At 48.4% G+C, this 14576-nt stretch overlaps 1 long non-coding RNA gene across 3 annotated transcripts in view; it reads left to right on the top strand.

Annotated features, from left to right (window-relative positions):
- Positions 1–1129: 1129 nt before the first annotated feature.
- The window catches only part of LOC101685720, a 44083-nt gene continuing 30636 nt past the window's right edge, over positions 1130–14576 (top strand). For 2 of the 3 annotated variants that reach the window (XR_006607506.1, XR_006607504.1), the window contains exons 1-4: positions 1130–1248; positions 9856–9938; positions 11348–11518; positions 12090–12216. This is a non-coding gene — a long non-coding RNA (uncharacterized LOC101685720). Of the gene's footprint in view, positions 1249–3407; positions 3546–9855; positions 9939–11347; positions 11519–12089; positions 12217–14576 lie in introns of all 3 variants that reach the window. The other variant, XR_006607505.1, reaches the window with a different exon arrangement.

Raw genomic sequence — 14576 nt, 5'->3', positions numbered from 1 at the left:
GACTCTCACCTGGAGAGTAACCAGGCAAAACGGAGCAGAAGCGCGGCAAGCAGTGTGTTCTCTCCATTCTGGGCTCTGGGCTCTCAGAAAATGCCCTTCTGGCCTTTTGGGATCCAAATCAGGCTCATGGAGACCGGGACACTGATACTGCGAGATCTCCGCTTCTCCCTGGGAGACGGTTCGCACTGGCGCCTGCGGACCCTGGGCGGACACTGGGCGAGACCAAGTGGAAAGAGGAAGCCGCGAGTCCCGTGCTGGGGGTTCGGTCTGTCAGTGGTGACATGGATCTAAGGTCCTTGTGGGCTCTGGGACTCTATTTCTGTGGCCCCCTCAGTTTTATAGACCCTTAGGCTTACAGTTTACCTGGAGCTTTCTTTTGCTGGGCAGAGTCCAAAGATAGGGGCAATGTCTGCTGGAGGGACCGCCTGATGCGCTCTGTCCCCTCCCCATCCCCAATCTTGAAGTTACAGGAGTGGTTTTTAGCGCACAATCTGACCATCTCACGTTCTTGCTTAACGCTGGCAGAGCCTTTCCACTGAGCTCGGATTTGCCGTATTTGCCCGATGCGGCTCCTCCAGCCTTGCCGCCTTCCCTCCCAATGTCTGTGCTGGCCACACTGGCCTCTCGTGGTCCCTTCCCCTTGGGGGTCATCACCCACACCCATGGCACCTCCCTGCCAACCCGCGTGCACCGTCTGGCCAGCACACATTGGCCCTTCAGGCTTCAGTTCAGACGTGACCTCCTTCAGGAAGCCTTCCCTGACCTTCAGGGCTGGGTCAAGGGCCCTGCTATGTGGCGCCTCTGCACCAGCCCTCATCAGCCTGAACCGTAATCTTCCCGGCTGGCCTCGCCACCAACCAGGGGCTCTTTGAGGGCCTCTTGGTGTCTTTGGCATTCAGCACAGAGTGGGACCTCAGGATTCCGGGCCCGACTCTGCCACTCGCTGGTTCCATTGGCCCACGCTCCATCCTTCTGGGTCAGAGTGCAAGACAAAACCTCTCTACGACGCAAGACACAGCCTGGCAGAAACCGCCAGGGTGTAATGTGACCGAGTCACAGACCTAACAGTTTCTGCGGCCACTGTGATGTCATCACACCCCATGCCTCTCCTGCAGGCCGCACCGGCTGGAGTAGTGATGTGACACCGTGATGTGATATTTGAGAAAACAGAGGCACAAAGAGGGCACGTGACCCGCCACCTGTCTGGGTTGAGGCAGGAGCAGGCGCCAGCCCAGGAGGGAAGGCATGGTGAGGAGGGGGCGTTTCTGCTGTTCGTTCGAGTCCTGGGCAAGACTCTGAGGAGGCCGGCAGGGTTGGGGGGGGGGTCCAGGTGGGGGGAACAGCCTGAGCAAAGGGAAACTGTGGGAGTGGGAGTTGTTCTATGCTCCTGGCCTCACTGAGGCAGGTTGTGCTAGATCACGGGGTCCTCTGAAAGCCAGACTGAGGGATGTACCCCAGCCCGGAGGAGGGTGAATCTGGGGGCAGGGAAGCTACTGAGAAGACTGTAGCAAGATCCAGGCAAGAGCTGGTGGTTGGAAGCTGGGGGGGCGGGGAAGGGGCTCAGCCTAGAGCAGAGGGTTTGCCCCCTTCTGTTGTCCTCTGTCTGACCTTGGTGGGCTCCCCCAATACAGTCAGGTTTGCCAGTGGCCTCTTTCTCAGAAGAGGCAGCTGGTGGGTGGTCCTCCTTGAGGGCATCTAGGAAGGTCCTCGGGAGTCCTGCTGGGCAGATGGGGGCGCGTGGGGGGTTGCTGGAGGTGGGAGCCCTGTCAGCCACCTCTGACTTCCACAGGGGGTCAGTGTAACATTAAAGTTCCTCCCTACGTCTCTCCCCTGCACAACCTGACAGAGGCCGTTGGATTCAGGAATCTGGGTCAACTGGTTGTCTTCGGAGCCCCTGGTGGGCAGGTGCGAGGCCAGGTGGGCCCGGGGAGGCAGAGCCACTTGAGAATCAGTTTAGTTTGTTTTTTTTTTGTGGTTTTGACTTTAGGGTCGCAGCGGGGACTAAGTGAGAAAGCCACATCTCTGTAACACGCAGAGGTCCTATCCCTTCCCTCCGCAAGCCTCCAGGGGGCCGGCCCTTGCCAGAAATCCCTCTGCCTCAGTCTGCATTCACTTGGGGAGGTGGGGTCCGCTTACAAGGAAGCTCTATTCAAATGACACATGCCAGAGCCCTCGAGAGCCTCACAGATGACCTTAGATCTCAGCTGAGCCCGCACATTTTGTGACTGTCTGCTCGGTTGCTGAGCATGTCGAGAAATGGAGATCAGAGCAGTGATGTGATTTGCCCCAGGTCTTTGATGAATTGGTGTCAGACCGGGTTGGACTCTCGGTCAGCTCACCCCCAAGGGGCTCTTTGATTTTCAATGGGATGAGCCTTGCCTGATGACATCATTGGCAAAGAACTCTGAAACTTGAGGAGGCTGTCCCTGGTTCAGCGCTGCCCACCCATGTTCTTGGCCAACCTTCAAGGGTGGGCACTGCTCTCTTCAAGTCACAGGTGAGGAAACAAGCCAGGATGGTTGAGGGGCACCTCAGAGAGCACGTGGAGGTCAGACTTCCTGACTCGAACTTGGGGTTCTGTAGACAACGTCCGTGCTCCCCCAACTGATGTCATGAACATCAGACCCAAGCAGACTGTTGGCACCTTACCTTTGGAGATCTCTGTGGCCAAGTTCAGTGCTTCTCAGACTTCGAGGCATGTACATGTGCCACCTGGACATCATGTGCCAATGTCCGTTCAGACCCAGTGGCTCTCAGGAGGGGCGTGAGGGTCTGGAAGATCCTCTGTCTAATCAGCTTCCTGCTGATGTTGATGCTGTGGGATCAGGGACCGCTCTCAGAGGCCCGCTGTGGTTGACATCTCCCTGGGCGCACATCAGGGGTAGACAGGTTGCAAAGTCAACAGCATCACCCTGGCTGCCCCCTCCCAGGGACACTGTAGCCACTCGCCTCTTCCTCTGTATCCCACACATCAGAGGTGAGGGAGCCCCAAAAGCACAAGAAGGAAAGACAGAAGTCTTGCTGGACTCCATTGCAGAGAGGAATCCCACAAAACTACTGCTGGCAAAATCCCTCCCCGATGTCCCCAGAGCTTGGGGAGGTCCAGGAAACGTTGAATGCTCAGGGAAATGAGGTGACACGGACCTCTCAGTGACATCTCTTCCGTGTCTCTTTCCCATGCCTTCTCAATATTATTTCTGCCCCCCCGAATCTTGTGTTATGTTAATAGTTCCCTAAGTATTTTTAATTAGATTTTCCAAGCAAAAGAAAGTTTCCAAAGTTAATTAAAAGTTGTCTCACTGTAATTGTATAAAGGCAGCTTTTGCTTGTGAAAAATTAAATTCTTGTAATTAAACTCCTCTATCCGTTTAAAGATTTCAGTGGAATGTTTATTATTCATCTATTAGGAAAACCTTGGGAGGGATGCTTACTCCCACAGCCAGGAACTGGTCCATCTGACACAGTGTTGTGAACTCAAATTTTCCCTGCCTTTGATGACTTCTTGCCTCTGGGAGAGAAAGATCGAGTCCTCTGTGATTGGGCGGGTATGTGAAATGCAGGCTATGAGTTTGCCTCTGTGTCTCTGTGTATGATGTGTTACATTTTACTCACATCTACGGATCACCCCTTGCTGGTCCTCCCCACTACTGCCGGCTCTGGCCACGTGGCTTTCTTGAGCCAATAAATGGAGGTAAAGTGACGTGTGTGACTTCAAGGAAGAAACTTCCAGAACCAGCACGTGGTTTGCTTGATCTTCTCTGCTGTTATGACTGACAATAACTCAGGTAGACAGAGGCTGCTCTGGGACCTGGAGTAAGGCCTAGAGCAGAGACGCAGCTGCCCGTAAGGTCCCCTATTAAGGACATGTTTGCCCGGATGAATCCTCCCTGAGTCTCGTGACTCGGCTTAGCTGTCCCTTTCTACGGAATCCATCCACTGGCCAACAGGACAGGGTGAGTTGTCATTCCTGTGAGCTACTACAGCCTCCCTGGCTTTCTGGTGCAAACCCCGATGCTGTTATGTCTAACTGAATAAATGCCAGTGTGTCCTTTAAAAAAAAAAAAAAATCAATGCCAGTGTAGTTAACATCCAGTGTTATGGTAGTTCCAGGTGGATGATATAGGGACTCAACAATTCTGTACAGGGCTCAGTGCCCATGACCTGGGCACCCACTCTGACTGTGAAGAATCTATTTTCTTGGTGTGTCTCTCTTTTTGTTTTGTTTCTTAAATTACACATATGAGCGAAGTCATGTGGTATTTGTCTTTCTCTGACTAACTAATTTTGCTTAGCATTATACTTTCTAGATCCATCCATATTATTGCAAATGGCAAGATTTCATTCTTCTTTATGGCTGAATAATATTCCATTATATATGTGATATCATTATATCATATATATTCTTCTTTATATAATACATTTTCTTTGTCAGCATGTCCTTTAAATTGAATGCATTGGGAATAGATCTTGGCTTTGTATCTGTGTACTTACAATCCAAATAAGGGCTTACTCAAGCTCGTTGAATGGGCAACTGAACTTTGGGGGTCAGTTGGATCTGGAGCTGAATCCCAGTTCCATGTTTACGTGTCAGGACAAGCCATGGACAAGCCATTTAACATCTCCAGGCTTAAGTTTTTCACCTGCAGAATGGATCTAAGAATGAAGCCTACTGTGGACTTGTCTGGGTGGGTCCAACCTGCCAGGGAGAAGGGGAGGACAGGGGAATGATCTATGCAGGAGGCTTCCCCACTTCTTTTCTTAAAGGAGCTCCAGGATGATGAACAGACGTCTGTCTTTCTTTAGTCTTGACTGAGGAGAATTTGGGATTTGCTTCTGGGCAGTGAGGCTGATGAGTCAGCTGGTGAGGTAGCTGGGACATGGGGCTGCGTGATTGATTCCTCAACACGGGGTCTGACTAGAACCAGGGAGAGACACAGGGGGCCAAGACTTGGAAGGTCTCTCTCCTTGGGCTGGAGGATCAAGGTGGCTGCAAGATACAGTCTTTCCCTAAATACCAGCTTCCATCTGTGGCAAAGCCCAGCCCAGACTTCTCTTCAGACCTTTTCTTGGGATGGTGTTAACTAAATCATGGTGGTTCCACCCTGTGGGAAGCCGAGTCATGGCTCCCTCAAAGACACATTTTTGTCCTGACCTGGGACAATGTTACGCTACATGGCAAAGAGGGGTTCAGGTCGCCCATGGAATTGACGCTGGTATTCAGATGACCTTTAAAGAGGGAGGCTTCTCTGATGGCCCCATTATAAGCACAGGGTCTTTACAAGTACAAGAAGGAGACATAAGAGAAGCCATGGTCAGGAGGAGAGACAGGCATTCCCAGTGCTGTGTTGTGAGCTCTGCAGGTGGACGAAGGGGTTGCGAGCCCAGGACTGTCGGCTTCCAGCTTCCAGGAAAGGCAAGGACGTGGGTTCTCCCCTAGAACCTCCAGGAGAAAAGCTGTGCTGCGGATGCTTCGATTTTAGCCCAGGGACACCCATTTTGGACCGCTGACGTCCAGAACTGTAAGATAAGAAATAAACCTGTGCTGTTCTAAGCCACGAAGTTCATGGTAATTTGTTAGAGGCAGAAGGAAGTTCAGACACCACACGTGCACTGTTTCTTCCCTTCTATATGTCTTTCCCTTTATTATCACGTCATTAGCATAACGTGGCCTTTCTGCTTTCAAGGCACCTGGAATGGCATATTGGCAGGTGGCTTTGTAGAAGATTTTGTCTCACCCCAGGAAGCTCTCCTCTTGAGATTAAAAAAAAAAAAAAATATGTACCTCTCCCCCAGTCTGTCTGTTCTGCTTCCTTGCTCCCCTCTGCATCTACATACCCTCTCTACATCAGGGACTGGTCATTCTGCATTTTTTTCTGGAATTTACCAGGTACTGTTCTGGCTCTTTCTTAGCTACTCTGATCCTTTCCATACCCTAAACCGCAGATTCTCGCTGATCAATACTTCACAGTCAATAGTCCCCCACCTTCCCCAAGTGCTGCTTGGTATTTTTATCTCCCTATTGAAAGGAATTCGTTTGTGAGTTTCCTCATCTAGCATCTTCCTTTCTTCCTTCCCTCTGTCTCTTCCTCCCTCTCTCTTTTCCTCTTTCTTTTCTCTTCTCTCCTTCTCTCTACCTCCTTCTCTCCCTACTTCTCCTTTCTTCCTTCCTTATTACTTTGCTATTTGCTACGGATGAGTGACAACGCTCTGAAATACATAATTCTGCATGCTACGCCACGGACAGTATCAACTCTTCCAGTACCCAGTGTGGGCTCCCTCTTTGCCGGGCGCCGAGCCGCATCCTCTGACCACCGCGAACGGCCCTGACCTACTTTGTTATCTCATTGTTCTGGGTGTTGCCAGGTCTCTCTGGGTATTTTTAACTATCCTGTCATGTCCTCTGAATTTAAACTTTCTCACCACTTGGCTACCTGGGAGCTGACAAGCTCCTTTGTTTCTATTTCATTTCGCTGCCTTCCGAAGATCAAGAGTCAAGTTCCAACGAAAACCATGAAAGAGGGTCTGTATCCTGGGAGGGAGGAGAACCCACCTGCTTTGGCTCTTCTGATCCTACTTTCCGTTCTTCCAGGACACAGCATTCTTTTCCCGCGTGGCTGCACCAGTGCTGCCTCCCGAGGTGGGGGGGGGGGGTACGTGCAAATTGCCCTCAGGTTGAAATTCACGGGTGGCATGTGCCCCTTCAACATCACAGGCAGAATCTCCACATGCCTGAGAAAGATGACAATCACGGGCTGCCCACCGACATGCACTGAGGCTGAAAGTTCTGTCCAAAATCCCTTGCTTTGGTGGTGGTGGGGGGTGGCACCTCAGTGGCTCAGTCGGTTGGGAGCGTGACTCTTGGTTTCCGCTCAGGTCATGATCTCAAGGTAATGAGACAGAGCCACGCAGTTGGGCTCCGCGCTCAGTGTGGAGTCTGGTTGAAATTCCTTCTCTCTTCCTCTCCCTCTGCACCGCCCCCCCACCCCGCAACTGGCTTGTGCTCTTTCTCTCTCTTCCACACAAACAAACAAACAAATAAATAATTTCTTTAAAAAATCTTTTGCTGGGAACTCGGAGGTTCCCAGTGGAACCCACATAACACTTTTTTTTGAGAGAGTTGGACGAAAAAGTCTTTAATGGTGTAATAGGACAGACACGGATCCTCTAGAGTCACTAATGTTGTTTATACACTATGAACATGTTGCAAACGCATGAGCAGTTAAACAGTGAAATAAATCAAGAACCACCCCCCACCCCACTTTCCTGCCAGCTCAGCCCCACAGGTACCTATTTGGGGTTCCTCAGTTCTGCTCTTCCTCTGTTCCTAAGTTTAAAAAAAAAATTGTGGGAAAATAGATCTAACATAAAAATCACCATTTAACCATTGTTTAGTGTATAATCAATTCAATGACATTAATTACATTCCCCATGTTGTGCAACATCACTGCTCTGTTTCCAAACCCTTTTTTTCTTTTTTTTAACCCCAAACAGGAACTCTGTACCGGCAAGTAGTAGCTCCCCTTTCCTCTTTCCCTGGTAACTTTTTATTTTATTTTTAAAATTTTATTTGTTTGAGAGAGAGAGAGAGAGTGAGCGAGCGCACAAGCAGGGGGAGCAGCAGACAGAGGGAAAGGGAGAAGCAGGCTCCTCACTGAGCAGGGACCCTGATGCGGGGCTTGAACTCAGGACCCCAGGGATCATGACCTGAGCTGAAGGCAGAAGCTTCACTGACTGAGCCACTCAGGTGTCCGTCCCTGGTAACTTCTAATCTCCTTTCTGTCCCTATGAATTGGCATATTCTAGGCATTTCACATAAATGGAACCATACAATATTTGTACTGTTTATGGCTGCACAGTAATCCTTTGTATGAATAGACCACATTTTATTTATCCATTCATCTGTTGATGCACACTTGGGTTATTTGCACCTTTTGGCTCTTGTGATAATGCTGCAGTCAACATTGGAATGCCAGGGGCTGAGTCTCTTTCCCAAGTTCCTTTGGCTAGTCTCCCAGGACCAGGACACCTGGCTCACATGGTAACTCTATGCTCCACAGCGGTGACGCCATTTTACATTTCCACCTGCAAAGTACAAGCTGGGGGCTTCCTCTTCGGTCTGTTTCCTTTCCCCTTCCATTGTTTTTTTATTTTTTATTTTAAAGATTTTTTAATTTATTTGAGAGACAGAGAGAGAGAGAGCACTAGAGAGAGAGCGAGCATGAGGGCGGGGCAGAGACAGACAAAGAAGCAGGATCCCTGCTGAGCAGGGTGCCGGACGTGGGGCTCGACCCCAGGACCCTGAGATCATGACCTGAGGCATGATGGCAGATGCTCAATTGACTGAGACACCCAGGTGCCCCTCCCCTTCCATTGTTAACCATGTTACACCTCATCCTCCAATTTCTTACAGCCCTCTGGCACATAACTTTTCAAGTGCAGGTTTTATGTTCCCATTTTTCCCGAAGTTATTCACAAAGAGTGGCCTAAGACGTGAGAGCCAAAAAACTCCCACCCAGGAGGAGCAACGTTCAAGGGCCACAGAGCTGCCACGCCATCTTTGAGCTGGGCTCCCCATGCACCAGCCATAAAAGATCAAAGGACAACAGGATTATAGCACATTTCAGATCCAATTCCATTTTCACATTACGTTTAGGTATCTCCAAAGACCCAGTAATTCCTAGATATTTTTGGCCCATTCCCAGATTTCTTTTTTTTTTTTACTCCAACATAAAAGCACAAAAATTCAACAAGTAATAGGCATCGAAAATTTTAGTGCAAGCAATCAAAAGTTGAGCGTGCATTCACACAGCGCAGGCGCAGCCCTATCCTTTCACAAACTCAAGTGTCTGCAAAGCCACCGCTGAGAGAAAGCACAGGGTCACCATTGAAAAGCATTCGAGCTCATACACAGCAAACAAAAGTAGCTGACCTTAAAGAGATTTCTCTTCATTCCAGTGAGGAGGAGACCTTCAGTCTCATGCGAATTTGGTACATCCCAATGGGAAAGCACACAGCATGTGAATGATTACATGTCTGGATAATAACGGGTATTTGGACACACAACTTAAGGGAGGGTGCAAGCCCAGATTTGGAAACTGTACTACACAAAGGGTGTGTTCTGCTAGATCTCAAAGCTAGTGAGTGGCTGGGAGTGGAGGTGATTTAGGTCTCCACCTAAGTCACATGATCTCCACATTTGCCACCAGGACTCTGATCTGCGTCTGCAAGCCTTTGCTTTACTGTCATGTACCTTGTGCTTCTGTCTGCAAGATGTGTCCTCTGGTATTGGAAAATCCTGCAAGAGGCGATTTTTGGGGTCTGTGAATGCATGCTTTTTTTTTTTTTTTTCCCCCATGTAAGTTGCTGGTAGTTGTTACTTCTCTTTATGACATTGAGGTGAAGGGAGCTTTTGCAGGAAGGGGATGCTTTCAGATAGCGGAGAAATCTGTAGCCTGAGTGATGGGGGTTGCCCAGGAGCCCAGAATGCAGTGACATCATCATCGTGCCCAGGGGTTTAGGCAAAAGCTCTTCAGTTTCTGAGATGGTGGATGATGCTGTTGGTGCTATTGGTGCCTCTGGTCTGGACTTGGACTTGACAGAGACAGAGCAAGGACAAGATTTGTACAATGTAGTGTCTTCAAAACCTGTGCTTGTTTGAACTTACAGTATTTCCGGAGCAGTTTTTCTTTGGTTGTCTGGAAACATCTCTCTCTGGTGAAAGTGAGGCCAGAGGTGATCAGATCCCAAGATGCGATAAGTTGTTTTGAGCTGTACTGTGGCTCTATATTGCATGACTTCCCTTGTCTCTCTTCCCCTCTCGTCTCCAGCTTTAACTGAGCTGCTCTTTTGTTTCAGACCCTACACCTGGTAATGGGCATTCGGGCTAGGATGCCACGCTGTCCCTGACCTCCCAGCTCCCAGAGGGAGACATCTGCAAGGTACCAGGGGAAGTTCTGGGTTGGAGGGAACCCAGGGGTGACCTAGAGACCTGGGGAGTCCCAGGGGCTCCCTAGAAGAGGTAGGTCCCAGGTCTCAGCCCCAGGGAGGCATTAATACAGCCCATCACTGCCCCCCAGTTTAGCTACTCTGTTGTTCTAACACCACATCCTTATGCCCAGTCCGGGAAGTCGCTCCCAGCCAATGGCATTTGCGGAGATTCTACAGCAAAGCGCTGGCACGAGGCCCAGAACAGAGGAGTAAACGTCACACCTGGCCTGTCTCAGACACGTGGCAGTGGGTTCTTTGGATTGATATTTTGCTTGGAGCATTGGTTCATTTACATTCTCCCAAAATGGGGGCCATTCTCTTCTTCCTTCGGCAAATTTGATTTAATCTTGTACCATTCTTAGGGAAATGCAGGGCCACATCAGCCTCCAGTCCTGCTCTCCCCTGGGCAAAGAGAGGCAGAAATCACAAAGCGTGGCTGGGAGGGAAGAGGGGGGCAGGCATCTTGAGGGAAGCCTATGTTTGTTGCCTTCTTTTTAAGCTTAAAATAAAATTGAGGTGAAATTCACAGAGCATACAATTAACCATTTCAAGCATAGGATGCCGTGCCTTGTGGTACATTCACTTGCTACATAGACCCAAATACCACCTCTCCCTACTTTCAAAACATCTTCATCTTCCCGAAAGCAAACCTTGTACCCATGAACTAATCATGCCCCATTCTCCCTCCCAGGACCCCTGACAACCACTCATCTCTTTCTCTCTCTATGGATTTGTCTACTCTGCATATTGCATATAAAAGTGATCATGCAATGCATGACCGTTAGGCGATGAAATGTGTCCCTCAAAATTCATGTGCTGGGGTCCTAACGCCCAGCCCCTCAGACTGTGACTGCATTTGGTGATGGCGTCTTTGCAGAGATCATTAAGTTAAACTGAGTTGCATAGGGTGGGTTCTAATCCAATAGGATTTAAAAAATTTTTTTTTAATGCTTTTAAGTCCATAGTATTTATAACTTTTTAAAAAAATGATGTTATGTTAGTCGCCATACAGTACATCATTAGTTTTTGTTCCATGATTTATTGTTTGCATATAATACCCATTGCTGCATGCAATCCTTACCCTCCTAATACCCATCACCAGACTAACCCATTCCCCTACCCTCCGCCCCAAACCCTTTGTTTGAGTCCCAGAGTCCACAGTCTCTCATGGCTCATCTCCTCCTCCGATTCCCCACCGCCTTCATTTTTCCCTTCCTTCTCCTAATGTCCTCATGCTATTCCTTACGTTCCACGAATAAGTGAAACCGTGTGATAATTGACTTTTTCTGTTTGACTTATTTCCCTTAGCATAATCTCCTCCAGTCCCATCCATGTTGATGTAAAAGTTGGGTATTCACAGGCTTTGTCTTCTCAAAGAGGAGGAGCTTAGGACACAGGCACCCACACGGGAAAGACCATGTGAGGTCACAGGGAGAAGACGGCCATCTCTAAACCAAGGAGAGAGGCGTCCGAAGAAACCCAGCCCCTGACCTCTTGATCTAAAGACCCCCAGTGTCCTGAATGGTACTAGGTAAATTTCTGTTGTTTAAGATTTCTGCTACTAAGTGTCTCTAGTCTGTGCTACTTTGTTACAGTAGCTTTAGCAAACCAACACAGGGATTCTTTTTTTTTTTTTTTTTTAAATAGTCTTTCTTTTTTAGAGCAGATTTAGGTTTCTAACAAGATGAGGAGAAGGCACAGAGTTCCCGTTTACCCCCTGGGTCCTGCGTAGGCACATACACGGCCCCTGTCACTAGTGATGTCTCGTGGCGACTTTTTATACCTGGCTCCTCTCGCTTAGCACAGAGCTTTTGAGGTTCACCCATGTAGTGGCGGGTGTCATTCCTTCCGTCCTTTTTATGGCGGGAGAATGTTCCATTTTGCATTTTGTCCATCTATGGACAGACATTCGTGTTGCCCCTACCTTTCGGCTCCCGTGTGCACGTTTCTGTGTGAATATACGTTTTCATTTCTCTTGGGCGGACACCTATGCATGGAGTGGCTGGGTCATATGGGAACTCAATGTTTAATTGTTGGACATGTTTATTGCCTTCTTCTGTGACCACAAGTATTTACGGCATTTCTGCCTCCTGCCTCCCCAGAGCCCAGTGTCGTGTTGCAGTGGAGGTTTGAGTCTGGTGATGAACTGCCTGGTCCACGTCCTGCCTTTACACTACTATCTGGAGGATCCTGGGCAAGTTCCCGGACTTAGCTGCTCATTTTCTGGAGGTGGGTCTCATAAGATGGCTGTGCAAATGGCTTGGCAGCGGGTATGAGAGACTTTGTATGTCGGAGTCATTCGGTAAATGCTGGCTACTTTAGGATGCCAGAATGTGCCCCATGCACATAGTCCCTGCTCGACTTCTTGGCTCTTTGTACTACTGTTCTCACCTGTAGGAATGTGGACATGTGAGGGTATCAGGGGAGGGCATTCTGGGGGAGACAGGGAAGTGCATAGAGGGGTGGTGGAGGAGGGCCCGGGGGAGGTGAGCTTGGCTGCAGTGGGGTATGTAATACATTTTCAGGAGCTGGTGGGGACCATGCTTCAGGTGTCTAAGGACGCCTTACTTTCAGTGGTGTCTTTTTTTTTTTTTTCTTCATTTTATTTTATTTTATTTCTTTTCAGTGTTCCAGGATTCATTGTTTATGCACCACACCCAGTGCTCCATGCAATACGTGCCCTCCACAATACCCACTTCCAGGCTCACTCAACCCCCTCCCCACTCCCCTCCAAAACCCTCAGTTTGTTTCTCAGAGTCCACAGTCTCTCATGGTTCATCTCCCTCTCCAATTTTCCTCAACTCACTTCTCTCCATCTCCCAATGTCCTCTGTGTTATTCCTTATGCTCCACAAGTAAGTAAAACCATATGATAATTGACTCTCTCTGCTTGACTTATTTCACTCAGCATAATCTCCTCCAGTCCTGTCCATGTCGATATAAAAGTTGGGTATTCATCCTCTCTGATGGAGGCATAATACTCCATTGTATATATGAACCATATCTTCATTACCCATTTGTCTGTTGAAGGACATCTCGGTTCTTTCCACTTTTTGGCTACTGTGGCCATTGCTGCTATGAACACTGGGGTACGATCAGCAGGGTCTTGAATGCCGACATCAGTCTTGGTGGGGAATATCACCAAGGTTGTGAGATGAGACGAGGGTAGGTGTGTTCTCTCATAGTTAGATGCACACGCATCTCAGCAACTGGGGTGGTGTTTGCTGTATTTCGTGACATGGGAACTTGACAGTTATACTCTAGGTACTCAAAATTCGTGGGACAGAAGAGCTCTGTTTAGTGCACAACTCCTTAAAATAGGCCCAGAAAAATGCGTCTTTAATGTAATGATTATCTATGGAAAGGCTGCTGCACAAACACTTTACCAAGTTTTGCAAAAATAAAACAAAGGAGAATGTTAAGGGGAGCAAAAGACATCATGCTGTAAACCAGGGCTGGCATGAAGACTTACAAAGGGATAACGCTGGCTTAAGAGAAAATGCGTTTTTGAATCCTGAGGACTATAATTCAGGAGTGAAGTTACCTGCTGTAGCAGGTGTCTTTAAAAACTCCATTTTTCAGGGCGCCTGGGTGGCAGAGTTGTTAAGCAACTGCCTTCAGCTCAGGCCCTGATCCCAGGATCCTGGGATCGAGTCCCACATCAGGCTCCCTGCTCAGTGGGGTGTCCGCTTTTCCCTCTCTCATTCCCCTTGCTTGTGTTCCTTCTCTCACTGTCTCTCTCTGTCAAATAAATAAATATATAAAATGTTAAGAAAAAATCAAAAACCCTTCATTTTTCCTTTAATCTGAATTTGTTCAACACATATGACTAGACTGTTTCATGAAATTAGGACTTTCTGAATGCCTATGATATATAATATACACAAAATAATATATAGTCTATATGTCCAAGCATATGTATTTAGTACATAATAATACATAATAATTTCTATATGTATTAGTCTCATTTTAATAATTAAACATTGTTTAATAAAAATAACCCATGCCTGGGCTTTAAAAATGAAATGATAGTATTGAAAAAGACAAAGAGCAGGGCCCCCATGATGCAACTCACCAGAGGCAACCACTTCTCATCCTCGCTAAGACGGTTCTTAATTTTGACAAATCTGGTTAGTTTTGGGGAGTGTGAGTCTTCTAGAACATGCATTTATTTTGTTTAAATGGTATGTTTGACTTTTACTGTTTTTTTCTACTAAGGCCTGTTTTTGGCATAGTGAACAGCGGCTTTTGGGGCGGGTGAGCTGGGGGCTGGCCGGGACTTCCTGGGGAGGATGTGGTTAAGGCCTGACACCCTCCTTGGACCCCTCAGCGCCAAATGGTGCACAGTATCCTAAATTAAGAAAAGACGCCTCCAAGACCAACAGGACCCTTGTCTTAAGTGAGCCTTGGTCGCTGGCTCAAAGTTCCCCAGCTCTTACCCTCTGTCTGTTCCTGGAGAAGGGCACGGGGTTGGAATCAGAAGGCCTGAGACACATGGACCCTCGGGTTGTCTTGGCTCGGTCCCTCGTCTTCTCGGTCCGGCCTTACCAGGTTGGAGGAGGGCATCGGGAGAGATGGTACTGGCTGGGG

This window comes from Mustela putorius, unplaced genomic scaffold (assembly GCF_011764305.1).
Source record: "Mustela putorius furo isolate JIRA1106 unplaced genomic scaffold, ASM1176430v1.1 tig00000596_pilon_pilon_pilon, whole genome shotgun sequence".
NCBI lineage: Eukaryota > Metazoa > Chordata > Mammalia > Carnivora > Mustelidae > Mustela > Mustela putorius.
The sequence above is the reverse complement of the archived record's forward strand: the minus strand, read 5'-3'. Positions and strand labels throughout refer to the sequence as shown.